The 25797-nt window shown below is 44.0% G+C and overlaps 1 long non-coding RNA gene across 1 annotated transcript; it reads left to right on the top strand.

Annotated features, from left to right (window-relative positions):
* The first annotated feature begins 448 nt into the window (after window positions 1–448).
* Window positions 449–1343, top strand: LOC146079498 (uncharacterized). Its single transcript, XR_014474569.1, has 3 exons — window positions 449–669; window positions 752–1120; window positions 1209–1343. It is a non-coding gene; the product is annotated as an uncharacterized LOC146079498 (long non-coding RNA).
* The last annotated feature ends 24454 nt before the right edge of the window (window positions 1344–25797 follow it).

A 25797-nucleotide genomic window follows, 5' to 3' on the forward strand; every position in this document is an offset into this window, starting at 1 on the left:
TTCCGGCGATTGCTCCATTAGGTGAGTCAGTGCGGGTTTCGGTCCCACGTCCACGTCAGTTTCGTATTAGGCGTGAACTGGGTGATCTCACCGAGGCGGAGGTGATATCTAATTATCGCCTTTCGCCTGCGGCAATCCACATGCTCTATGATCTCATGGAGCCAGACCTGGTCGCACGGAAACGGGGCAATCATGCACTCAATGGTTTCCAGAAACTGTTGGGTGCGTTGCATTTTTTTGCGTCGGGCACCTTCCAGCCCACTTTGAGCCAAACATGCGGTTACTCACAGCCGACCCTTTCGCGCTGTATAGGCCAGGTCATCAAGGCATTCCGCAAATTAACGACCCAGTTTATAAAATTCCCTGATCATGAGAGCGGTTGGAATGAGATTCGATTTGGTTTTTACTCAAAATGGAAGTTCCCCAATGTGCTGGGCGCGATCGACTGCACCCATGTGGCGTTCAGACCACCGCGTGAAACCGAGGAATGTTTTCGCAATCGAAAACATTTTCACTCGTTAAACGTTCAGGTGGTCTGCGACCACCAAATGAAAATTACAGATTTACTTGTGGGTTTTCCTGGGTCGGCCCACGACTCGTTCATTTTAAGCCAGTCTGCCTTATATGCCGATTTCGAGCACGGTCGAATGCCGGACGGCTGGCTGTTAGGTAAGTCGCTTTTCCCATTGTTTTTTCACTGCAAGCCAATACTTTCGAATTGCATTTTATTTATTTTTTTTATTTTACATAGGTGATGGCGGTTATCCGAACAAGGACTGGCTCCTGACCCCATTGTCTGATCCGGTGGGCGAAGCTGCAGAAAGATACCAAAGGGCTCACACGACATCAAGGGCAATAATTGAACGTACCTTTGGTGTCCTTAAAAGCCGGTTCAGATGTTTAGACAAGACCGGTGGAACCCTTTTATACTCACCAGCAAAGGTTTGCGGCATTATTAATGCATGTTGTGTGTTGCACAACATTTGCGTCGCAAACCGTTTGCCGGTGACTGTAGATGCCGAGGTTTTCCGGCATGGGGACCTTTCTACAGATTTGCACACCGGTATGAATGAACGAGACACAGCGAGAGCTCGACTCATCCGAACATATTTTTCTACTTGTGAGTATTATATTTCCCTCTAAATAAATTCATATTTTTATATATGTCAATTTCCAAACTCATCTTTTGATTGTTGTATGTTTTGCAGAGTTAAGATGGCGTGTTGGTTATCGTTATATTTGTTATCGGTTATTTGTTGGTTCGTTTGATGGTGTGTTCCCCAAAGTGATGCTGTCACAGGACTGGATGCAGAGGACAGGATGCACTTATCTGGTGAGTGGCACAGCACTTGGGGCAGGTGGGATGGAAATGGGACCCTGTTTAAAGTTTATTAACACCTTCTTTTTTTCTTCTAGCTAATCACCTGCTTGGAACATCAGTTACCTCTGGAGAATGATGCTGAGAGGCCGAGTACCAGATGTGGTGTGTTCCCCAAAGTGATGCTGTCACAGGACTGGATGCACTTATCTGGTGAGTGGCACAGCACTTGGGGCAGGTGGGATGGAAATGGGACCCTGTTTAAAGTTTATTAACACCTTCTTTTTTTTCTTCCAGCTAATCACCTGCTTGGAACATAAGTTACCTCTAGGGAATGATGCTGAGAGCCCCTTGGTACAGATGTGGTGTGTTCCCCAAAGTGATGCTGTCACAGGACTGGATGCAGAGGACAGGATGCACTTATCTGGTGAGTGGCACAGCACTTGGGGAAGGTGGGATGGAAATGGGACCCTGTTTAAAGTTTATTAACACCTTCTTTTTTTTCTTCTAGCTAATCACCTGCTTGGAACATAAGTTACCTCTGGAGAATGATGCTGAGAGGCCGAGTACCAGATGTGGTGTGTTCCCCAAAGTGATGCTGTCACAGGACTGGATGCACTTATCTGGTGAGTGGCACAGCACTTGGGGCAGGTGGGATGGAAATGGGACCCTGTTTAAAGTTTATTAACACCTTCTTTTTTTCTTCTAGCTAATCACCTGCTTGGAACATCAGTTACCTCTGGAGAATGATGCTGAGAGGCCGAGTACCAGATGTGGTGTGTTCCCCAAAGTGATGCTGTCACAGGACTGGATGCACTTATCTGGTGAGTGGCACAGCACTTGGGGCAGGTGGGATGGAAATGGGACCCTGTTTAAAGTTTATTAACACCTTCTTTTTTTTCTTCTAGCTAATCACCTGCTTGGAACATAAGTTACCTCTAGGGAATGATGCTGAGAGCCCCTTGGTACAGATGTGGTGTGTTCCCCAAAGTGATGCTGTCACAGGACTGGATGCAGAGGACAGGATGCACTTATCTGGTGAGTGGCACAGCACTTGGGGCAGGTGGGATGGAAATGGGACCCTGTTTAAAGTTTATTAACACCTTCTTTTTTTCTTCTAGCTAATCACCTGCTTGGAACATAAGTTACCTCTAGGGAATGATGCTGAGAGCCCCTTGGTACAGATGTGGTGTGTTCCCAAAAGTGATGCTGTCACAGGACTGGATGCAGAGGACAGGATGCACTTATCTGGTGAGTGGCACAGCACTTGGGGAAGGTGGGATGGAAATGGGACCCTGTTTAAAGTTTATTAACACCTTCTTTTTTTTCTTCTAGCTAATCACCTGCTTGGAACATAAGTTACCTCTGGAGAATGATGCTGAGAGGCCGAGTACCAGATGTGGTGTGTTCCCCAAAGTGATGCTGTCACAGGACTGGATGCACTTATCTGGTGAGTGGCACAGCACTTGGGGCAGGTGGGATGGAAATGGGACCCTGTTTAAAGTTTATTAACACCTTCTTTTTTTCTTCTAGCTAATCACCTGCTTGGAACATCAGTTACCTCTGGAGAATGATGCTGAGAGGCCGAGTACCAGATGTGGTGTGTTCCCCAAAGTGATGCTGTCACAGGACTGGATGCACTTATCTGGTGAGTGGCACAGCACTTGGCAAGGTGGGATGGAAATGGGACCCTGTTTAAAGTTTATTAACACCTTCTTTTTTTCTTCTAGCTAATCACCTGCTTGGAACATCAGTTACCTCTGGAGAATGATGCTGAGAGGCCGAGTACCAGATGTGGTGTGTTCCCCAAAGTGATGCTGTCACAGGACTGGATGCACTTATCTGGTGAGTGGCACAGCACTTGGGGCAGGTGGGATGGAAATGGGACCCTGTTTAAAGTTTATTAACACCTTCTTTTTTTTCTTCTAGCTAATCACCTGCTTGGAACATAAGTTACCTCTAGGGAATGATGCTGAGAGCCCCTTGGTACAGATGTGGTGTGTTCCCCAAAGTGATGCTGTCACAGGACTGGATGCAGAGGACAGGATGCACTTATCTGGTGAGTGGCACAGCACTTGGGGAAGGTGGGATGGAAATGGGACCCTGTTTAAAGTTTATTAACACCTTATTTTTTTCTTCTAGCTAATCACCTGCTTGGGACATCAGTTACCTCTGGAGAATGATGCTGAGAGGCCGAGTACCAGATGTGGTGTGTTCCCCAAAGTGATGCTGTCACAGGACTGGATGCACTTATCTGGTGAGTGGCACAGCACTTGGGGCAGGTGGGATGGAAATGGGACCCTGTTTAAAGTTTATTAACACCTTCTTTTTTTTCTTCTAGCTAATCACCTGCTTGGAACATAAGTTACCTCTAGGGAATGATGCTGAGAGCCCCTTGGTACAGATGTGGTGTGTTCCCCAAAGTGATGCTGTCACAGGACTGGATGCAGAGGACAGGATGCACTTATCTGGTGAGTGGCACAGCACTTGGGGAAGGTGGGATGGAAATGGGACCCTGTTTAAAGTTTATTAACACCTTCTTTTTTTTCTTCTAGCTAATCACCTGCTTGGAACATAAGTTACCTCTAGGGAATGATGCTGAGAGCCACTTGGTACAGATGTGGTGTGTTCCCCAAAGTGATGCTGTCACAGGACTGGATGCAGAGGACAGGATGCACTTATCTGGTGAGTGGCACAGCACTTGGGGAAGGTGGGATGGAAATGGGACCCTGTTTAAAGTTTATTAACACCTTCTTTTTTTTCTTCTAGCCAATCACCTGCTTGGAACATAAGTTACCTCTAGGGAATGATGCTGAGAGCCCCTTGGTACAGATGTGGTGTGTTCCCCAAAGTGATGCTGTCACAGGACTGGATGCAGAGGACAGGATGCACTTATCTGGTGAGTGGCACAGCACTTGGGGAAGGTGGGATGGAAATGGGACCCTGTTTAAAGTTTATTAACACCTTCTTTTTTTTCTTCTAGCTAATCACCTGCTTGGAACATACAGTAAGTTACCTCTAGGGAATGATGCTGAGAGCCCCTTGGTACAGATGTGGTGTGTTCCCCAAAGTGATGCTGTCACAGGACTGGATGCAGAGGACAGGATGCACTTATCTGGTGAGTGGCACAGCACTTGGGGAAGGTGGGATGGAAATGGGACCCTGTTTAAAGTTTATTAACACCTTCTTTTTTTTCTTCCAGCTAATCACCTGCTTGGAACATCAGTTACCTCTGGAGAATGATGCTGAGAGGCCGAGTACCAGATGTGGTGTGTTCCCCAAAGTGATGCTGTCACAGGACTGGATGCACTTATCTGGTGAGTGGCACAGCACTTGGGGCAGGTGGGATGGAAATGGGACCCTGTTTAAAGTTTATTAACACCTTCTTTTTTTTCTTCTAGCTAATCACCTGCTTGGAACATAAGTTACCTCTAGGGAATGATGCTGAGAGCCCCTTGGTACAGATGTGGTGTGTTCCCCAAAGTGATGCTGTCACAGGACTGGATGCAGAGGACAGGATGCACTTATCTGGTGAGTGGCACAGCACTTGGGGAAGGTGGGATGGAAATGGGACCCTGTTTAAAGTTTATTAACACCTTCTTTTTTTTCTTCTAGCTAATCACCTGCTTGGAACATAAGTTACCTCTAGGGAATGATGCTGAGAGCCCCTTGGTACAGATGTGGTGTGTTCCCCAAAGTGATGCTGTCACAGGACTGGATGCAGAGGACAGGATGCACTTATCTGGTGAGTGGCACAGCACTTGGGGAAGGTGGGATGGAAATGGGACCCTGTTTAAAGTTTATTAACACCTTCTTTTTTTTCTTCCAGCTAATCACCTGCTTGGAACATCAGTTACCTCTGGAGAATGATGCTGAGAGGCCGAGTACCAGATGTGGTGTGTTCCCCAAAGTGATGCTGTCACAGGACTGGATGCACTTATCTGGTGAGTGGCACAGCACTTGGGGCAGGTGGGATGGAAATGGGACCCTGTTTAAAGTTTATTAACACCTTCTTTTTTTTCTTCTAGCTAATCACCTGCTTGGAACATAAGTTACCTCTAGGGAATGATGCTGAGAGCCCCTTGGTACAGATGTGGTGTGTTCCCCAAAGTGATGCTGTCACAGGACTGGATGCAGAGGACAGGATGCACTTATCTGGTGAGTGGCACAGCACTTGGGGAAGGTGGGATGGAAATGGGACCCTGTTTAAAGTTTATTAACACCTTCTTTTTTTTCTTCTAGCCAATCACCTGCTTGGAACATAAGTTACCTCTGGAGAATGAAGTTGATGCCCCTTGGTCCAGATGTCGTGTTTGCCAAAGGCATGCTGGCACAGGACTTGATCCACTTACACGGTAAGGGTTACAACATTTATATAACATGTCATTTCTAATTGTAATTAAACATAGCTTCTAACCGAATTTTTTTTTTTTTTACTTGTATTGCAGGAACACATTTCTCAGGGACTTACACTTGCCCTGGATCACTGGACACACTAATTTATGAAAGAAAGAATAATTGCTTTTGAAAATCAAATTTTATTGAATGTATGTTACAAAAAGTGTTTGGCATAAATAAAATTTATGACATGTTTAATATAAAGCTGGTGTTCAGATTTGTCTTCTTCTTTGGATATTTGTTGTACTTACCTATGGAAAGAAAAAACATTATTATTTTAGTTATGTTAATGACTTCACAAAAGTGCAGTTGTGCTAGCACGTAGGCCAGGCGCATTAAGTGAACGCCATGGCCTAAGCGCTAACACAAGTGCAAGGCTGGGTGTGGGCATGGAGGTTGTGTCTTTTTGCTGTGCAGTTGTGCTAGCACGTAGGCCAGGCGCATTAAGTGAACGCCATGGCCTAAGCGCTAACACAAGTGCAAGGCTGGGTGTGGGCATGGAGGTTGTGTCTTTTTGCTGTGCAGTTGTGCTAGCACGTAGGCCAGGCGCATTAAGTAAACGCCATGGCCTAAGCGCTAACACAAGTGCAAGGCTGGGTGTGGGCATGGAGGTTGTGTCTTTTTGCTGTGCAGTTGTGCTAGCACGTAGGCCAGGCGCATTAAGTGAACGCCATGGCCTAAGCGCTAACACAAGTGCAAGGCTGGGTGTGGGCATGGAGGTTGTGTCTTTTTGCTGTGCAGTTGTGCTAGCACGTAGGCCAGGCGCATTAAGTGAACGCCATGGCCTAAGCGCTAACACAAGTGCAAGGCTGGATGTGGGCATGGAGGTTGTGTCTTTTTGCTGTGCAGTTGTGCTAGCACGTAGGCCAGGCGCATTAAGTAAACGCCATGGCCTAAGCGCTAACACAAGTGCAAGGCTGGGTGTGGGCATGGAGGTTGTGTCTTTTTGCTGTGCAGTTGTGCTAGCACGTAGGCCAGGCGCATTAAGTAAACGCCATGGCCTAAGCGCTAACACAAGTGCAAGGCTGGGTGTGGGCATGGAGGTTGTGTCTTTTTGCTGTGCAGTTGTGCTAGCACGTAGGCCAGGCGCATTAAGTAAACGCCATGGCCTAAGCGCTAACACAAGTGCAAGGCTGGGTGTGGGCATGGAGGTTGTGTCTTTTTGCTGTGCAGTTGTGCTAGCACGTAGGCCAGGCGCATTAAGTGAACGCCATGGCCTAAGCGCTAACACAAGTGCAAGGCTGGGTGTGGGCATGGAGGTTGTGTCTTTTTGCTGTGCAGTTGTGCTAGCACGTAGGCCAGGCGCATTAAGTAAACGCCATGGCCTAAGCGCTAACACAAGTGCAAGGCTGGGTGTGGGCATGGAGGTTGTGTCTTTTTGCTGTGCAGTTGTGCTAGCACGTAGGCCAGGCGCATTAAGTGAACGCCATGGCCTAAGCGCTAACACAAGTGCAAGGCTGGGTGTGGGCATGGAGGTTGTGTCTTTTTGCTGTGCAGTTGTGCTAGCACGTAGGCCAGGCGCATTAAGTGAACGCCATGGCCTAAGCGCTAACACAAGTGCAAGGCTGGGTGTGGGCATGGAGGTTGTGTTACTCACCAATATTGAAACAAACACCAATCTCTTCTTCACTTCATCGTTTATGACATCAAGATTTCACCTTTATAACTGTAGAAACAAAATAAGTACAAAATGGTGATTCCACTTGAAAGGAATTTTAAAATTACAAAAAAACAAGTACATTTGTTTAAAAAAATAAAAATGTGGGATCAGATTGCTCACTTTTGGCCCATTATGACATCCACCAATGAAAAGGAGCTTTCATCATATCCCAACAATTAACAATGCATGCACGCGCATGCATTGCATAACTGTTACGCCCAACTCCTTTGAGAACACTGCTGCAAATGGGAGGTACAGGGGTTAAATAAAAACATCAAAATAACAAGGTGAAATAAAACACATAGGTATTCAAAGCTGCAGCGAGCGGCTGACTTGGGGGTTAAATAACAAGGATTGCATAAAACCAGCGATCCTTGAAGTTTAACCCCTGTGCCGGCAACTCACTCAAAACAACATGTGGAAATCCTTGCCGTCACAGGACATCAAGAATTTCCTGAAACAGCGAGACCCGCGGCAAGTGCAGTGATATCGCTGTATTTAGCCGTGAGTCGCGCTGGTTCAAGAGCCGAATAAGCCGGTTTCCCTTTGGCAAAAAAATGCACCGAGGGGAAACTGGCGTATGAGAGGCCCGCGTTGAATACTGTCCGGGTGAGTGGGGACAGCGAGCAGGAAGCTGGTCGCTGACACCACTCACCCAGACCGTTGAATACCTGAAATGACAAATAAAATGGAAATATACAACCGTGTTCACATGGCCTGGTCCTCATCTTCGTCTTCTTCGTCTTCTTCCTCCTGTGCTGTTGCTGGAGTGCTTGAGGCTGTTGCTGAAGATGGCCGTCTTGCAGGTGCAGTCATCTCATGGGTGGGTCTTTGTGGAGGTGGATGGCGGTGGAGTCCTGGGTAACCTTGGTAGGACTGAGACATTCCATGCCATGTGGGCGGTTGCACAGGCTGATGTTGCTGTGCTGTTGAAGGGTCCGATCTTCTTGGGCCAGCTCTTTCCTGTTCGTTTCTGGTCCGCAAGCATTCAGCAATAAGCATGCAGCTTGCCGCAATTTGGGTTTGGCAAGCGGAGATGTTTTGCATTGTCTCCCGTTGACACGCCGTATTGTCAACCAATTTGCACATGCCTGTTGCCAAGACGGAAATGCTTTGTTGAAGACCCTTGATATCTTCTTGACGCCTGCGTTCAGATTCCAACCAGTCTTCGTGGCGTCTTCTCTCAATTTCTGCCCAGTCCTCCTGTCGGCGTTTTTCGATGTCGGCCATTGATGTTGCCAGTGTCCCAAGGTGTCTCTCCATGGCGAGCATCCGTTGTTCCATCATCACCCGGTACTGGTTTTGGCTGTCTTCAATCTCTGCAGCCAATTGCCTAACTCTCTGTACCCGTGATGGTGTCTGGTGTTCCTGGATGTCTCCAATCAGTTGCAATCCGGCTGGAAAAAGAAAAAAAGAAATTAATGAATTTGATTTGTAATTTTTGAATATCTTAATAAGTGTACACACTAAAATCAAACTTACGGTCCAATGCCGGGGTATTAATGGGATCCACCTCCTCTTCCTCTGTTTCTTCCACGATGAACAGGTTGGAATGATGGTACGCTGTCTGTGGGACGGATGATCCTGTTGCTCCTTCCGGTGGCTGGGAAGTGTGACAGCTGCTGTCTTCGAATCCAGCAAAGGTTTCATCAGTCACATTGGAGCTTTCAAAGTGACTGGCGGGTAGAAGGTTCAGGGTGAACGTCTCCTCCTGTGTTGTGTCAACCGTGGATGGCCTTTCCAGGTTGACTGCTGCCGTTGTTGGTGCAGTGACTTCTGCATGAAAAAAAGTATAAGAGAAATTGTTGTAAAGAATTTTTAATGTAAAGCAAAAACTTACATTTCGAATATATTTACCCTCCAGAGGTCTTGGCGAAGAGGTTCTTGTTGTTGTTGTTTCCTCTCGTCGTCTTCTTTGTTGGGGAGGAATAGCATCTGCCTGTTCGTTGCGTAGTTGAGCTCGGCGAACGTTTGACTCAACCGTTCCGGCAACTCCTCCGACCATGATGGAAGGCATGTGGGACTGGACTACTTGTTCCCAAGGGAGCCACTTCACAGGCAATGGCGCACCTCCTCCAGTCTCAAAAGCATGCTGCCGAATCTTTCCCATCTTCTTTTTGGTTTGCTGCCGGCAGTCATTGAACCTTTTGTGGCATTTTTCCGCATCCTTTGGATTGCCACTAACAGCTGTCACCTATGGTGAAATTGAAATACATTATTATCAAGGAATAATGGGGTGAAAAAGCCTCATTACAGACTATTCAACAGTACCTTCCCAGCAATGTATGTCCATATTTTCTTTCGCTCTTTGAAGCTGGTCTCTTGTCGTCGTTCTCCAAAGAGCTTGTCGTAGTACTTGTAGGCGTACTCGACCAGGACATTGTTCTCGTTGGTGGTGAAGGCCGTATTTTCTTCCTCCGCTCCATCCTCAGTCGTCTTCTTCTTCCGTCCTCTTTTCTTCTTTGGTGCAGACGGTTGTGCACCGGATCCACTGGCCTGTTCTTCATCCTGGGTTCCTGTGGCCTGGTTGATTGGAATGATAGACCGGAAGTGAAAGTGTGCACAAAATTTGATGTCAAGCGGAGAAAAGATTTCATATTTTTAGACTTACCGGAGGTCTTCTTCGTTGTTGACTTTGTAGATCCTGGGTCTCAGAATGATCCGTAACCGGCCGGTTCGGATTCCTCACCAATGTCTGGCGGGTCTCGGTTTCTTCCACCATCGCTTCCGGGCTTGAGTCACCTGTATGGGAAAAAAGAGGGGAAGGGGTGCGGTCTCTTCTCTGCTTCGACATTCCTGTTGTATATATATGAAAAGGAGAAAAAAAAATCATGAAAAACCAGGCAATAACCATTTGAAACCCCCAAAAGCAACATGCAAACTACCACACCACCCACAGGAGAGGGGGGCACCCACCCCAACCCCCACAAGCCATGCTGCACCCTTTGCTGCAGAAATGCACTTTGCAAAAAAAAAGTCCCCATTTAAAAAAAAAAAACCTCCCTAGCCAAGGGGGACCCAGGACCACGCCCGAAGCATGGTGGGCACCCCCCTAAACCCCAGGAAAGCATGCAGCATGACTTGAGGGGTGCAGAAAAAATCATGAAAAACCAGGCAATAACCATTTGAAACCCCCAAAAGCAACATGCAAACTACCACACCACCCACAGGAGAGGGGGGCACCCACCCCAACCCCCACAAGCCATGCTGCACCCTTTGCTGCAGAAATGCACTTTGCAAAAAAAAAGTCCCCATTTAAAAAAAAAAAACCTCCCTAGCCAAGGGGGACCCAGGACCACGCCCGAAGCATGGTGGGCACCCCCCTAAACCCCAGGAAAGCATGCAGCATGACTTGAGGGGTGCAGGAAAAATCATGAAAAACCAGGCAATAACCATTTGAAACCCCCAAAAGCAACATGCAAACTACCACACCACCCACAGGAGAGGGGGGCACCCACCCCAACCCCCACAAGCCATGCTGCACCCTTTGCTGCAGAAATGCACTTTGCAAAAAAAAAGTCCCCATTTAAAAAAAAAAAACCTCCCTAGCCAAGGGGGACCCAGGACCATGCCCGAAGCATGGTGGGCACCCCCCTAAACCCCAGGAAAGCATGCAGCATGACTTGAGGGGTGCAGGAAAAATCATGAAAAACCAGGCAATAACCATTTGAAACCCCCAAAAGCAACATGCAAACTACCACACCACCCACAGGAGAGGGGGGCACCCACCCCAACCCCCACAAGCCATGCTGCACCCTTTGCTTCAGAAATGCACTTTGCAAAAAAAATGAAAAAAAAAGCCACCATTTTAAAAAAACGACCCTAGGCAAGGGGGAGCAAGGACCACGCACGAGGCAAGAGGTGAGCACCCCCCAAGACCCCACCAGAGACTAGCATGAAATTAACAGCCTAAAGAAACATGAATAAAAAAGAAATAAATATAAAATAATCCATCGATCCACTACTCCTAACCCCTCTAGAAAGCACCATAGCAGGTGACATACATGACACGGATTTCTCACCTAAAAAAAGAAATAAAGAAGACCAAAATCCTCTCTCCTGGTCCTCTGTCCTCTGTCCTTTCTCCGGGGTCCAAGGGTCCTGAGTTCAGGGTACAAGGGTCCACCAGCAAAAAAGCGCCAAAAAGCCAAGAAATCTGCAGTCTGCTCGCCACCACTACAGTTCTCCAACGGCGAGTGTACGCGCCGCGTAAAACGCTTATAACTGCGTAGGAGAGCGGGAAAACATATCTCCCGCCCTCCTCCCAGTCACCTCATCCGCCGATTGGCTGATTCTCGCCGCGAGGGGCGGCGAGTATAAACCACGTTGAATAGTGGATAAAATCCACTCGCGGAGAGTCTGCAAACATGGCGTATATGCAGAAATCCGCGGCGAGTGCATGGCGAGAGAAAAATTCTCTCTCCATGCACGGAGAATTTTTCTCATTGAATACTGGCCATAGACTTTACACAGTAGCACACTCAATCTACACAAGTCGACATGTGTCAACGTGTTCACTCTAATACAAACATAGGTTTTGTATTTATGATACAATAACATAAACCACATCTAACACCTACAAAGGATGTTTCAGCAATGTTTTAAGCCCATGCCCACTATTTTGCACACAATCTTTGTATAGTACCCAAAATACAGAACTGTCTTTATTAAGGTAGACAATTGAGTTAATAGAAAACAATAATTGAATAACAATTAGAATAATTAATTAATTGTCAGAAGTGTAGTTGAAAGGCAAGATTTGCAGGTCCATATATGTGAAGGGTATGCCAGCGTGCACGGACGTACGCTCACTCTCACGAGCGGTGACATAAGCTGAGTTTTCTATTGAAAACAATAGGGACCCGTCCGTGCAAGCTGGCGTACGCTCAGATAGCCGCAAGAAGTCGGCGGGAAGACGGACGAGAGACGTCCGTAAACGGTGGCGTACGCTCTGTTGTACGCTAGTTGTCGGAGTGTAAGGGCTGGTCCGTCCGTGTACGTTGGCGTACGCTCAATTGTACGCCACTCCCCTTCGACGTTGTTTCTGGCCGTACGTATGCGGCTGATTTGTGGGTGGACTTAACCCCAACGGCCGCGTACGGATAGCGTACGTTAATAGCGAACGTACGCACGTTTGGCCGCTCCGATCAGAATAACCTCCTTAGTAACTAAATTTTACGTTTTGGAAAAATAGTGATAAGTGACTTTGTGCACTGACACCCTCCCAGTGGATGACGTGACCGTTAGGTAAACAAATACCTTATCAACGTATACCAACTTTAAAAGGGGCAGACTAGATGGGCCAAGTGGTTCTTATCTGCCGTCAAATTCTATGTTTCTATGTTTCTATAAAGTGAATGTGAATATAAAACCTTTACTCTCCTTATCTTACGTGCCTTCACCTCATCAGAGGCTCTCCATTAATGTAAGTATGATGGAGACATGTAAGACAATAAAAATCCAAAATAGTGTAATATTGTCAAGGTAACAAATTTATTCAAAACATTAAAACAGTGTAAAAATCAGATATAAAAGACCATTTGGCTCATCTAGTCTGCCCACTTTTTAAACATGTTACCTCAAACCATATTTAAACCTTATTTCTTTGTAAGGATATCAATATGCCTATCCCAAGCATGTTTAAATTATACCCCTTTTACACCACCACAAAACACCGGGTCTTCGACGGGTCAGACCCGGGTCAGCAGCGGTGTAAATGGGACATGCCGTGTCCCTTTACATGGGACTTCTACCCAGGTCCGAATGTAGATTATAGAGTCATGTGAGATATACTGTATAATAATAATAATAATAATAATAATAATAATCAACAACAGCATTTTTGTCGTTGTTTTTAGTACTATTATTATTATTAATAATAATAATAATAATAGTTATGATTATTATTAATAATAATAATCATAATAGTAGTAGTAGTAGTCAGAGCCGGCCTTAGGCATAGGCAAACTAGGCAATTGCCTAGGGCATTTGGAATGCCTAGGGGCACCAGCAGCTTCTGCTGATTAAAATGATATGCAGCATGCCTACATTCTGTGTGTGAGTGAGGCTGTATCTGCATATGAAATAGTGTATTCATGGAAATCACTGTAACATATGCAGGTACAGACACAGTCGCACACAGAATATATTCATGCCACATATCATTTTAATCATTGGAAGCTCCTTGTGTGTGCTGGTCATAACAATGCGAATAAGACGAATTTTCAGCAAAAAAGGCACCCAACCTTAGCAGAACTGGCCAGAAGCTGCATGGCCTATTGAGTCAAGATGTATGTATGTATCCAAGCAGAGACAGAGGTCACAGTGTTAGCGGCTGTGCGAATGCTGTCTGCGGGTTGGTTGGTTGTGCAATAGTGTTCGGCATATGTGTAAGGGGCATTATGTGTGTCATGTATAAATGCATTAATAATGTGCAACATATGTGTAACAGGCATTATGTGTGTCATGTGTATAAGGGCATTAATAATGTGCATCATATGTGTAAGGGGCATTATGTGTGTCATTATGTGTATGAAGGGCATTAATAAAGATTGGCATAATGTGTAAGAGGCATTATGGTTATGAGGACATTAATAATGTGTGTCATGTGTAAGGGGCATTACTGTGTGGTATAATCAGGGGTGCCGAGAGAAAGGGGTAGGGGGTACAAATTACCCAGGCCAAAGTCTGATGGAAGGGCCTAGTGGGGGCCCCGGGCCCCCTCCCCTTAATTGACAGCAGCAGCTGCAGCTCTTCTCCTCTGCCCAGCACACACTGCTTTGTGCTGGGTTGCAGTGTGGCCATGGAAGTGCTTAAAATACAATGTTTTCTCAGGATTTTTTTCTAAGGGTATAATGTGAATAATGTGAGGAGTAATGTATATAAGGTAAAGTGGTACTACTATGTGATGTAACGTGAATAAGGGACACCATCGCATGATATAATGTGAATAAAGTTGCACTACTGTGTGGCATAATTTGAATTGGGGGTAGTATTGTGTGGCCATGCCCCTTCCCAGCTAGAACACACCCCTGTTTGGGCTGCACACCGAATGTGTGCACTGTTTCTATTTAAAATATTGTGGGTAGGAGCACCAAAAGGATGACTGCTATGATGAGGGTTGATGGTACTGGGAAAGGGGAGCAGGGTCAGAGGCGGAACAAGTGGCGGTGCTAGGGGGCACCATCCAAAATCTTGCCTAGGGCGTCATGTAGGGCCATCTCTGGTAGTAGTAGTAATAGTATAAGTAGTAGCATTATAATAGTATTACTACAGTTAAATAATTAAGTCAGAATTCTGCCCCATCCCCGATGCTTGGGGTTTGCACATGCGCTATAATGCGCATGTACAAACCTCGAGAGTGAACGTCTTTGCTCTGGGAAAGGAGGGCCGGGCAGGGGTCGGCAGCAGGGGAATGGGCAGTGTTTTATGGGCATCCCCATAAAAACGCTGGGCGTTCCCCTATGAACGCAGGATTAGTGATGGTTGTTCGACAGCTGCTGCCACAGCAGCCCCCCTCCACCAAAGGGGAGAAAAAGTATTTGATGTGAGCAGCCTTGTGAACAGGTCTGAATTAGCGCCATAGTTGTAAGATGCTGGTCCATAAACTCATAGAGGACCACATACAGCATACATACTGTAGCATGACTGGAAAACCACCACAATACATAAAAGAAATGGTTATTACTTACTGGAATTTTGCCACTTGTCTCTTCATGCGTTAACATAATCACAAATCCATACACGAGATGTGACTTTGCTTTTGGAACTAACAAAGAATAATGTAAAATAAGGTCCACAATGGATACGTGTGTATAAGATTATGCCGTCTGACATTAATGTTACTCTCTTTGTCCTTCTACAAGACAACACTGTTTAATTTGAATCATCAATTTCAACACATCAGCCAACTCTTCTGTGCATTTTCATTTACAGAAGAAAAAAGAAGTCAAAGATTGTGTCAAGCTGGAATGATGTCCCTGACTACAAAGACAGAAAACAAATATATTGTGTCATGACAAATAGGCCAACATTTCCAAATGAAGCATCTTTTCTCACTTCTGTCTCATTTTAATAAGGAAAGAACAAAATGATAAAGTTCTCTGATTCCATTACTCTGTCTTAATATGAAAGTGCATCTCTCCTGACAGTACTCTTTTAGAAATGTCTTTTAAAGAACAGTTGTTGTTTCATCTTTGAATTTCATTTTCTTTGGCGCAATGAAGTTTATGTGTTAGCAGAACACATAAACAGGCATACACTGTATATTTTAATATTTACACTTTTCCCCAAATGTATTAACATATCTTTTGATCAAATGTGGGCTTATTTTAACGGTCAAAGTAACTTTGCGTACAATTTCTGCCAGGTGTTAGGATCATTACTATATTGATCTTAAAAAAAGAATGTCATTTACACACACTGAGCTGTTTGGTCTGTACAAACCAAACAATCAAACTACACAGTGATCAAATGGTACATTTATTATTCTGAGGGGGAGTTGAAGCCAGACTCAACAAACCAAATTTTAAACCTTTTGTTCAGTCTAGACAGAAAATGTTTATCCACTAAAGATCAAATTGGACACCTCGTGTGTGTTCTACACAGAGAAAAGAAATGTGATTTTCTGAATTTAAACAAATACCGTTCTCTGCATTACTGTATCTAGCAAATCAGTGTCTCACACTCATGTACAGCAATTAGCTTGCGCAGTGGGAATACATTGCCAGATGGATCTGTGTATTGGCAAATTGTTCATTTCCAACCACCTACAGTAACTACGTTTCTTCAGATTTACCTGCAAACATGAAATGTTAATGTTTGAATGTCTTTCTGAGGAGTCCTTTATTACCCAAATAGTATGAATGCAGTTAATGAATCAATAAATTATTGAATATAATACCGATCGATGTACTGTAGATATATTGTCCAGACCATGAAAAGCTAAAAAGGTAGTTGTCAGGAAATATATTTTTTGTATGGCAGATAAATACACATACAGATGGAGCCGGGCTTGTCTTTGCAGGGGATGGCGGCAGAATCGCCAGCCGCCATCCCCCGCCATGTCAGAATCAGAATCAGAATCAGAATCATCTTTATTGGCCAGGTATACTTGCGTATGCTTGGAATTTTTTGTGGTAACAGTGCAGCATCAATCAGGGAACACAAAGGGGGTGGGAAGAGAGGCATAAACATACATCACATACATTTCACATGTATCTAGAAAAGTTCGAGTTAGTATTTGGTATGTTCAATACAGTTTAGTTGGTGGACAGCTATTGGGAAGAAGCCTTTTGTAGTTCTTGTCGTCTTTGCTGGGATGGACCTAAAACGTCTGCCTGATGGAAGGGGTTCAAACAGGTTGTGGCCAGGGTGTAGCTTGTCCGCCAAGATCTTTCCTGCACGCTTATTGACCCTGGCTAGGTATAGTTCTTGGACAGTGGGGAGCTCCGCCCCAATGATCTTTTCTGCCATCCTCACCACTCTTTGCAACTTTCGTCTGTCATTCTCGTTTGCTCCTCCGAACCAGATTGTGATCGAGGAGCAAAGGACAGACTCTACTATGGCAGTGTAGAAGATGAGCAGCAGCTCCTGCGGGATGTTGAATTTCTTGAGTTGTCTCAGGAAGAACAACCGCTGCTGAGCCTTCTTGACAGTTGTAATGATGTTGGGACCCCATTTGAGGTCGCAGGAAATCTTTGTTCCTAGGAATTTGAAGGAGTCGACCCTCGACACTACTCTGTCAGATATTATGAGTGGGTGCATGGCATTTGGTTTTCTTCTGAAGTCCACCACCATCTCCACCGTTTTGAGGGGGTTGAGGTCAAGGTTGTTTCCGCTACACCATTTAGTTAGCCGATCCACCTCCCGTCTGTATGCCGACTCGTTTCCATCCATGATTAGGCCGATAACCGTTGTGTCGTCTGCAAATTTTATAATTTTTACTGACTGTTCTGCTGAGGTGCAGTCGTTTGTGTAGAGGAAGAAGAGCAGGGGGGAGAGGACACATCCTTGAGGGGCACCGGTGCTAATTGTGCATGTGTTTGAAATGAATGCGCCTGCTTTCACCGCCTGTTTCCTTTCAGTCAGGAAGTCAGTGATCCAGGAGCATGTAGGTTCTGGGACTCCTAGTGAATGGAGTTTTGGCTCCAGGATGTGAGGGATGATAGTGTTGAATGCCGAGCTGAAATCAACAAATAGTATCCTTGCATAGGTGCCTGGACTGTCCAGGTGCTGTAGAATGTGGTGCAGCCCTAGGTTGACTGCATCCTCGACACTTCTGTTTGCTCGGTAGGCAAACTGCAGGGGGTCAAGGTGAGCATGTATGTATGTATGAGATAAAAGTCAGGGGTCCAAAGGCATTGAGGTAGTACATTGAGTCATATAAGGTCCAGGGTTTAATAGTCAACAAGGTAGTTGCATGATGGCCAGTGACTTAACTCCTGAAAAAAACAGGCTTGCCTCCAGGCACCAGGTATCAAAAGGGCAAGAGGGTACTGGCAGGGGATGCAAAAGTGTGGGAAGAAACAGAAAGAATACCAGACCACTCTACATAGGGTGTCTGGTCTTTGTAGTCCTTACCGCCAGCTGCCTGTAGTGTAAAATGAGGCAGAACAAGGCTATTTATACGTTACACAGAATGCATATTCCCCTTTAGCAGCACAAATCCTATCGGGTAACCAATTGGGGGGATGTTTGGCATCTTTAAGGTGTTAAATATTATGCCCAAGTTGGAGGGGGTGATAGTTACCTACCTTTTGGAAGGTGGTATAAAGTTCTTTCAATGCTAAGGGGAAAGTATCAGCACTTAGAAGTACTCATGCGGGAGTTTATGCTATTCACAGGAAATCGCTCTTCTGAGTTGCTTCGACATCTGAACTTCTGACCATCTTCCCTTGATTATTAAAGTTATTTGTCTAAGTGATAACACCAAAAAAATTCTCTAATATTGCCTTTAACATTTAGGGACAATTGAAAAAATGTCCAGGGATGTAATAAGCATGTTGCTCTTATCAAAATGCCTACAGCATAATGTCAAATTTAACATCGTTATGGTGGATAATAATATTGATATTGAATATGTAGACACCTGCAAAATTAGGACAATTTCTAACAAACAGAATTACATGATCTTAGGGGGAGCCTCTAGAAGATAGTAGACAGGATCTGATTGGTTGCCCATAGCAACATCACATGTGAAGAAGAATACACATCTTAGTAAATTTCCCCCTAAGAAGGGTGGAATCGTACCCTATGTCCCATTATTTCTGATGTATGACAGCAACCAATCAGCAAGGACTATAGCAGTAGCCCACACATCTACAACAAGACAGTCATTGTAAAAATAACATACTGTAATGTACGACAAGTATAGCATATAGAACACCTAGGCCCCTTTCACGCGCTCCAGCTCCTGACACGCCGGCGAAACCCAGCATGGTGAAGAAGCCGAGCCACACACAGACGTTTACAATGGTGGGGATGGCCACAGCCCGGCAGCCATCCCTTCCAGTGGCGACATGCGGCTGCAACCGGGTGGCTGTGCCGTGGCCGCAATGTGTGAATGGACACAATCGTGTCATTATTAACTACTGTGCACGGCACGGCTTTTGTCCGTGCGGGGTTTCACCACCCGACAGGAGCCGGAGCGTGTGAATGGAGCCTTACACTCTATTGCATTTAAAGCATACCAACACAGGCTACTCAGTTTCCATTATCCCAATAATACTTTCGCTATTGGCAGTAGACCATGTTGAGAGGCATCCAAAATCACATTGATATAGCTTTACAAAGGGAAATTACATTTAATTATGGCAATGATTCTGACAGCAGGAAAGAGACTTACCAACTTTTGGATGCTGTGTCTGGCTTTTCTGGCAGACTCATAATGTGTTATTCATAGACGTACACTTTTTCTGTCATCATTGCAGACACACCAGCATGATCCATTTCATCAAGGGGACATTTGTCTGGCCTAGAACTTCACATTGCAATACTGAGACATATTCTTGGCTCAGTTTACAAATTAATGTAAATGAAGCTTAAATTCAACACATTGTTTAAAATTACAAACCATTATCAAATAAAGAGAATGGAAATATTCAACTTTGCTACATTGATAAACAGGCATAGTCATTAGTAAAACACCATCACCAAATTACAGTTATAATTATTTGGTGCTGTGTAATAAAATAACTCATTTTTATTTTTAAAGAAAACCTAAAAATGTATATCCCAGTAATCGTCTTTAATCACTGTCTGCCAATCCCCTGACTTTGAAAGTGCAACTATTCTTTTCTGGTCTACTGTGTTCTGAAAAACGCCACACATATTTCACATAGGGGCTTTCTCAAGGGGTGCACTTTAAGGCGCCCATCAATAAGCATGTACTGAATCACAAAAAAAGATACAAATATATTCTGTTGAAATTAAATATAATGAATATCAATTATAAGACATTAAACGTAGACCTACGGAATTGAAAAAAATGTTTTCGTTTCAAGCACAACCTTAAGCTGAGTACATACTAGCAAGAGCCATGCAGCCGGATGCAGTATAGCTGCTGCTGGCATTGGCAAGTGTGTATGAATCCCCCCCCCCCTCCTCCGCTGGGTCCCGTTGGTCACAATGTCACTGGATACACACATCGCCCACTGTGTTTCCAGTTTTAGTTTATTGTTCACAATAGACATCTATTTTTTGGTAACATAATTAGTAGACAATAAATTGAATTTAATAAACACAGTGTTACAATTAGATCAATGTAGTACAATGTTTATCTGTAGCATTATTCATTACTGCATGTAAAATGTATTTGTAAACTACATATACTCTTCCTTGTTGATTGTTAGAAATAATTTTGGAACTAACATACAGATGGAGTTAGAAATATTATTTAATATATAATGCATGTGATTTAGAAATTTTACAGACAGGCTTCTACTTTGCATGTAATGACGAGAAAGACAGCATGCACGGTGTAATGGCTAGCATTACTGCCTCACAGCACTGAGGTCATGGGTTGGATGCCCACCATGGCCCTAACTGTGCAGAGTTTTTACATTGTCCCTGTTCTTGCATGGGTTTCCTCTGGGTACTCCAGTACCCTCACCCCCACCCACCCACAATCAAAAAATATGCTGGTAGGTTCATTGACTCCCAACAAAATTAACCCTAGAATTAATGTGTGTGCATGTACATGTGCTAGGGAATATAGATTGTAAGCTCCACTGATGCAGGGACTGATGTGGATGTTCAAATACTCCCTGTGAAGCTCTGTGGAATATGTATGTGCTATGTAAATAACTGTTAATAAATAATAAGAAGAGACATGATAGACCATACACAATTTATAAGGATAAATTACCCAAAACAAAATCATCCACGCTTTGCACTCATCTTATGCACTCCAAACTGTATTTCATTTAAATACAAGGAAATGTTTATTCCAAAATATTGCAATAACTTGTTAAACCAGCCACATCCATCAAAGTCTTACATTTAGGACAGTCTCTAGACTGACTTACATCCTTTGATATCAATGGGGTTTATTAAAGGAGTGTCTATTGTAAAAACCAGCGCTTAAGATCGTAATTATGCCAAAAATGTAATATGTCACTGTTATGTAGAGCCAATGCTTTGGGGAACACTTACATATATCTACTTACATATATCTATTTCGAAAGCATGGTTAAAAACGTCATATCCGTGTGCTATTTCTGTCTTACTGTATATAAAGCATTATTGTAATGGAAATAAAGAAATTACAGTTTATCTACTGTATGTATAACAAAACTTTGGTTCATTAAGTTGACAGTAAAAAGGTCAACAGTGTCTGTGTTGACCACAAAATGTTGACATGTAAACAAGCAAGCCATTGACATTAAAATCTATTGACTGCTGACCTTATTACTGTAGACCTAAACTCCAGATACAGTGTATCATTTGGTTGGAAAGAATGGAATATTGGGTATACAAGTTACTTTCACAACATACCAATGATCACCAGCTCATTCCCAAGTGGTAGGATTATATAGAGCAATGGCTCTCAAACTCAGTCCTCGGGAACCCAAACAATTCATGTTTTCCAGATTACATGTGGACTTTAAATATGTGACAGTTGGTGACTCATCTGTGCACCTATCTGGTGACCTAGAAAATGTGGTTGCAGTGCTAAGGACATAGTTTTAGAACCACTTATATAGAGAACTTGGAAAGGTTCCATGCAATCTAAACAGAATTGATCTATGAAATCCAATTGAATCTATTCTCATTTTAAAATCCAGCAAGGATAGACGGGGCTTTAATAATTGGAAATTTAAAGTTGCATTACCTTGAACATGCAGGGAACTTCAATAAAAAGCAGTTTTCATGTTCTTGGATCTAGTCCTGTAGGTAATAATGAAGGTAAAAGTGGCCCCCAGGGCACCTGACTATAATTTAGCCTGTTGGCTGACTCGATGTATAATACATTTATGTGATCAATGAACACTGTAATGGTATGCTTTGCTCCCTCCAATCAGTTCTACCAATTCTCAAATGCTCATTGGATTTCTAGAAGTTCCCGGTTTCCCATAAAATAGTAGACCATGGCAGGAGAACATTTTTGGAACAAGTAAGCACATCTAGGAAAAATGTACTAATCTATATCAGATGAACTAAAATTGATTGTAATCAAAGTTGGGGATTCAGGGCTAAATTTTAAAATAAATATTAAAAAGCTTTAAAGGCTTGTACGCCTTGTGGTGACCGTAGTAGGTGTCAGACCCATTTTGGTTAAAGCGATAATCAGAGTGACTAGATCAGAGAATGAGTGGATAACTCTGAGATAGTAATTAGCATAGAAAGCATTGATTGGCTTTTATATTGGTACATCAACCAAGTCAATTATGGCCTGCCGCCAAATGAAATAGCCTCCGAGATCAGTGGCCATGTGGGATGCCAGCTGAACTCAAAGGTTTTTTTTTTTTAAAAGGGACATTTATTTACAAGGCAAAACCATGCCTTCTAAATGATTGGCACTTTAAAAAAAACTCAGAGTTCGGCTGGTGTCACTCATGGAAAATCCCTTTGGGGTGATGACGTATATTAAATAGGAAACCTTTTACACATCAAACTTGCACTTCTCAAGCTATGCATGACAATGGTGTTCACAAAGTTATAGACATGGTGACTATGTGGTTTTAAGGACTGGAAATAAATCAAAATATACCATGACATACTTCCCCAGAAATGCACTGGGGACATCATTGATTAAAGAGAACATAGTAGTAGTAGTAGTAGTACGTTTATTTATAAGGCGCCGCAAAGTGTCCGCAGCGCCGTACATAGCAAACAAAAAAAAAAAAAAAAAAATTACAAGGTAACGTACAGGGTGTGTTGAAAGATACAGTATAAATAGGGGTATAGCTGGTAGAACTAAAATCAGCATCAGTTCAGAAGTAGGTGTCAAAATTGTTAAGGAGACTGAAGATGAAGTAGAGGAAGGGAAGAACAGGACAGGAGCACAGGTGAGGTAATGAGGTAGGGTGAGTACGTGAGGAAGGAGGGCCCTGCTCATAAGAGTTAACATACTAAAAATAGGTGGGTGGACGAACGAAATACAATAGGATAAGTAGGAACGGAGGCAGGATAGGAGGATCAAAAGAGGTTAGGAGGAGGGATAGGCTAGTCGAAAAAAGTGGGTTTTGAGGGAGCGCTTGAAGTAGGTAAGGGAATCAGATAGCCTGATGGGTGGCGGGAGGTTGTTCCAGTGCAGGGGGGCAGCGCCAGAGAAATCTTGGACACGGGAGTGGGAGGAGGTGATTAGGTGAGAGGTCAGTCGGCGGTCAGCGATGGAGCGAAGAGGACGGGAGGGAGTGTGGATAGAGATCAGTGAAGAGAGGTAGGGAGCTGTGGAGGAGGAGAGAGCCTTGTAGGTGGTGGTGAGGAGTTTAAAGAGAACTCGGAAAGGAATGGGGAGCCAGTGAAGAGATAAACAGAGGGGGGAGGCGGAGGTAGAGCGGCGGGAGAGGAAGATGAGCCTAGCAGCAGCGTTAAGAATGGATTGGAGAGGTGCGAGGCGGGTGAGAGGTAGCCCAGAGAGAAGGATGTTGCAGTAGTCAAGGCGGGAGATGACAAGAGAGTGAATGAGAATTTTGGTCGCGTCAGTGGAGAGGAATGGTCTGATGCGTGATATGTTGCGTAGGTGAAAGCGGCAAGACTGTGAGAGAGAACGAATGTGGGGGGTGAAAGAGAGGGAGGAGTCAATGATGACACCGAGGCAGCGCGTTTGGTCGGTGGACGTGATCTCGGTTTCACCAATGCTGATGGAGATAGTGGGAGAAGAGGGGATGTTCGGGGGATGGAAGATTAGAAGTTCAGTTTTAGCCATGTTTAGTTTCAGGAAGCGTTGGGTCATCCAGGCTGAGATGGCCGTGAGGCATTCGGAGACCTTGGACAGGAGTGATGGGGATAAGTCGGGGGAGGAGAGATAGATTAGGGTATCATCAGCATAAAGGTGGTAATGAAAACCATAGGAGCTGATGAGGGTGCCCAGAGAGGTGGTGTAGAGGGAGAAGAGGAGAGGGCCAAGGACTGACCCTTGGGGAACACCGACTGGCTGGGGGGTAGTAGGAGAGGAGGAGCTCGGAGTGGAGACGGAGAAGGAGCGATCGGAGAGGTATGAGGTGAACCAGGAGAAGACCGTGCCAGTGATGCCAAAGGAGCGGAGGGTGTTGAGCAGGAGAGGGTGGTCAACAGTGTCAAAGGCAGCCGACAGATCAAGCTGGATGAGGATAGAGAAGAGGCCTTTGGATTTAGCCGATAGTAGATCGTTAGTGACTTTGGTCAGGGCAGTTTCAGTGGAATGTAAAGGGCGGAACCCGGATTGGAGGGGTTCTAGAATGGAGTTAGCAGTAAGGTGGCTTAGGAGACGAACATCATTGGGTAAACCTAAAAAAACTGCAAGGTCATTGGACAAGGCAAAAGCTTTCACCAGATACTCATAGGACCTGAAATGGTTCTTGAATGTAATCTTACACTCACCACCTTCCTTGTGCATACTAGGCTATACCAGCCGCACTGTTTGAGTTTTTTTTTTAAAATCCCCTCTCTGAGATACTAAAGAATAACCGACATCAAAGGTAAGTATTTCTGACTATAATTGTATTCCGAACCCTGTAATCTATGCAAGGACATATCTTTCTGAGCAACAAAAAACAAACAAACCCCTACTGGAGAATTTGAGGGATAAATGAAGCTTTGGTAAGGTTTTCTTGAATATATTCATCCATAGCTTTAGTTTAAGGAATGGACATGGCATATAATCTCCTTTTGGCCAATTTGGTACCGGCATAAGATCTATGGCACAATGTGAAGGTAGAGAGTCTACCTTTTTCTTGAAGAATATATTGACAAGTGTGTGATACAGTACTTCTGGGACTGTTTCCTATTGGGTTATTTCACCTGTCCCTCAGTCAAACACTGGGATTAGATGTCTTATTCATGGGAGACCAAAGATTAAGGTAACCATAAGACAATGGACCAGGTAAAAAACTATTACCTCTAAATGTATGGCACCAATAGAGATGCACACTGGCTGTGTCACTTGCCTGTCTAGGAGGGGATTTCCATGAGGGCTGCAAATGGTAAATGGCAATTCCAATCTTTCTGCTGGTAAAGCAAGGGACTGGACAAAGGCTACAGTACTGTACAAAAGTTTTAGGCTGGTGTGGTAGAAATGCTGCAAAGTAAGGATGCTTTAAAAAATAGAAGCGTTAATATATATTTTTTATTAATAATTAAAATGCAAACTGAATGAACAAAGAAGAAATCTAAATCAAATTAATGTTTGATGGGACCACCTTTTATCTTTAAAATAGCGTGGCCAAGAGGAGCTGTATTTGAAACAATTATTTTGGTCAAAGTTTGAAAAATTGAAGTCCATGTTTGCAAACACGATTGTAGGCAAATCCCAAGGTTTCATTAAAATGTATAGAAAGTATGGTACTTCTCAGTTGGGTCTATGATGTATTGATTTCTATTTGTATTTGTAGTCATGTTTACAAATATGATGCTTGAGTTTACGTTCCCCTTTAGTAAATCTCTGAGTTTTAAAAATGGCCAAAGGCCTTTTTGTTTGGCATTGACAAAACCACCCTCATGTAGTTTGTATTTGTATTTTATTTAAAGCAAAAATGGCTAAAAACAGCTACATTCATGTAATTTGGCCCTGTTTTTGTTCATATAATATTATTGACCTCAATAATTTTTATTTCTAGTCATTTCCAGTCAATTTTGACTACCTCACAGCTCTCAATATTGTTCACCAATATAGGCCCAAACATGGCTGGCTAAACAAACAGAGGAGCGACATAAACATACAGCAGTTTATTTAAGAATATAGCACATTTATGACACATTGCAGTACAGCAAAGGAAGA

Source organism: Crinia signifera, chromosome 5, assembly GCF_055691185.1.
Source record: "Crinia signifera chromosome 5, ASM5569118v1, whole genome shotgun sequence".
In the NCBI taxonomy this organism is placed as follows: Eukaryota; Metazoa; Chordata; class Amphibia; order Anura; family Myobatrachidae; genus Crinia; species Crinia signifera.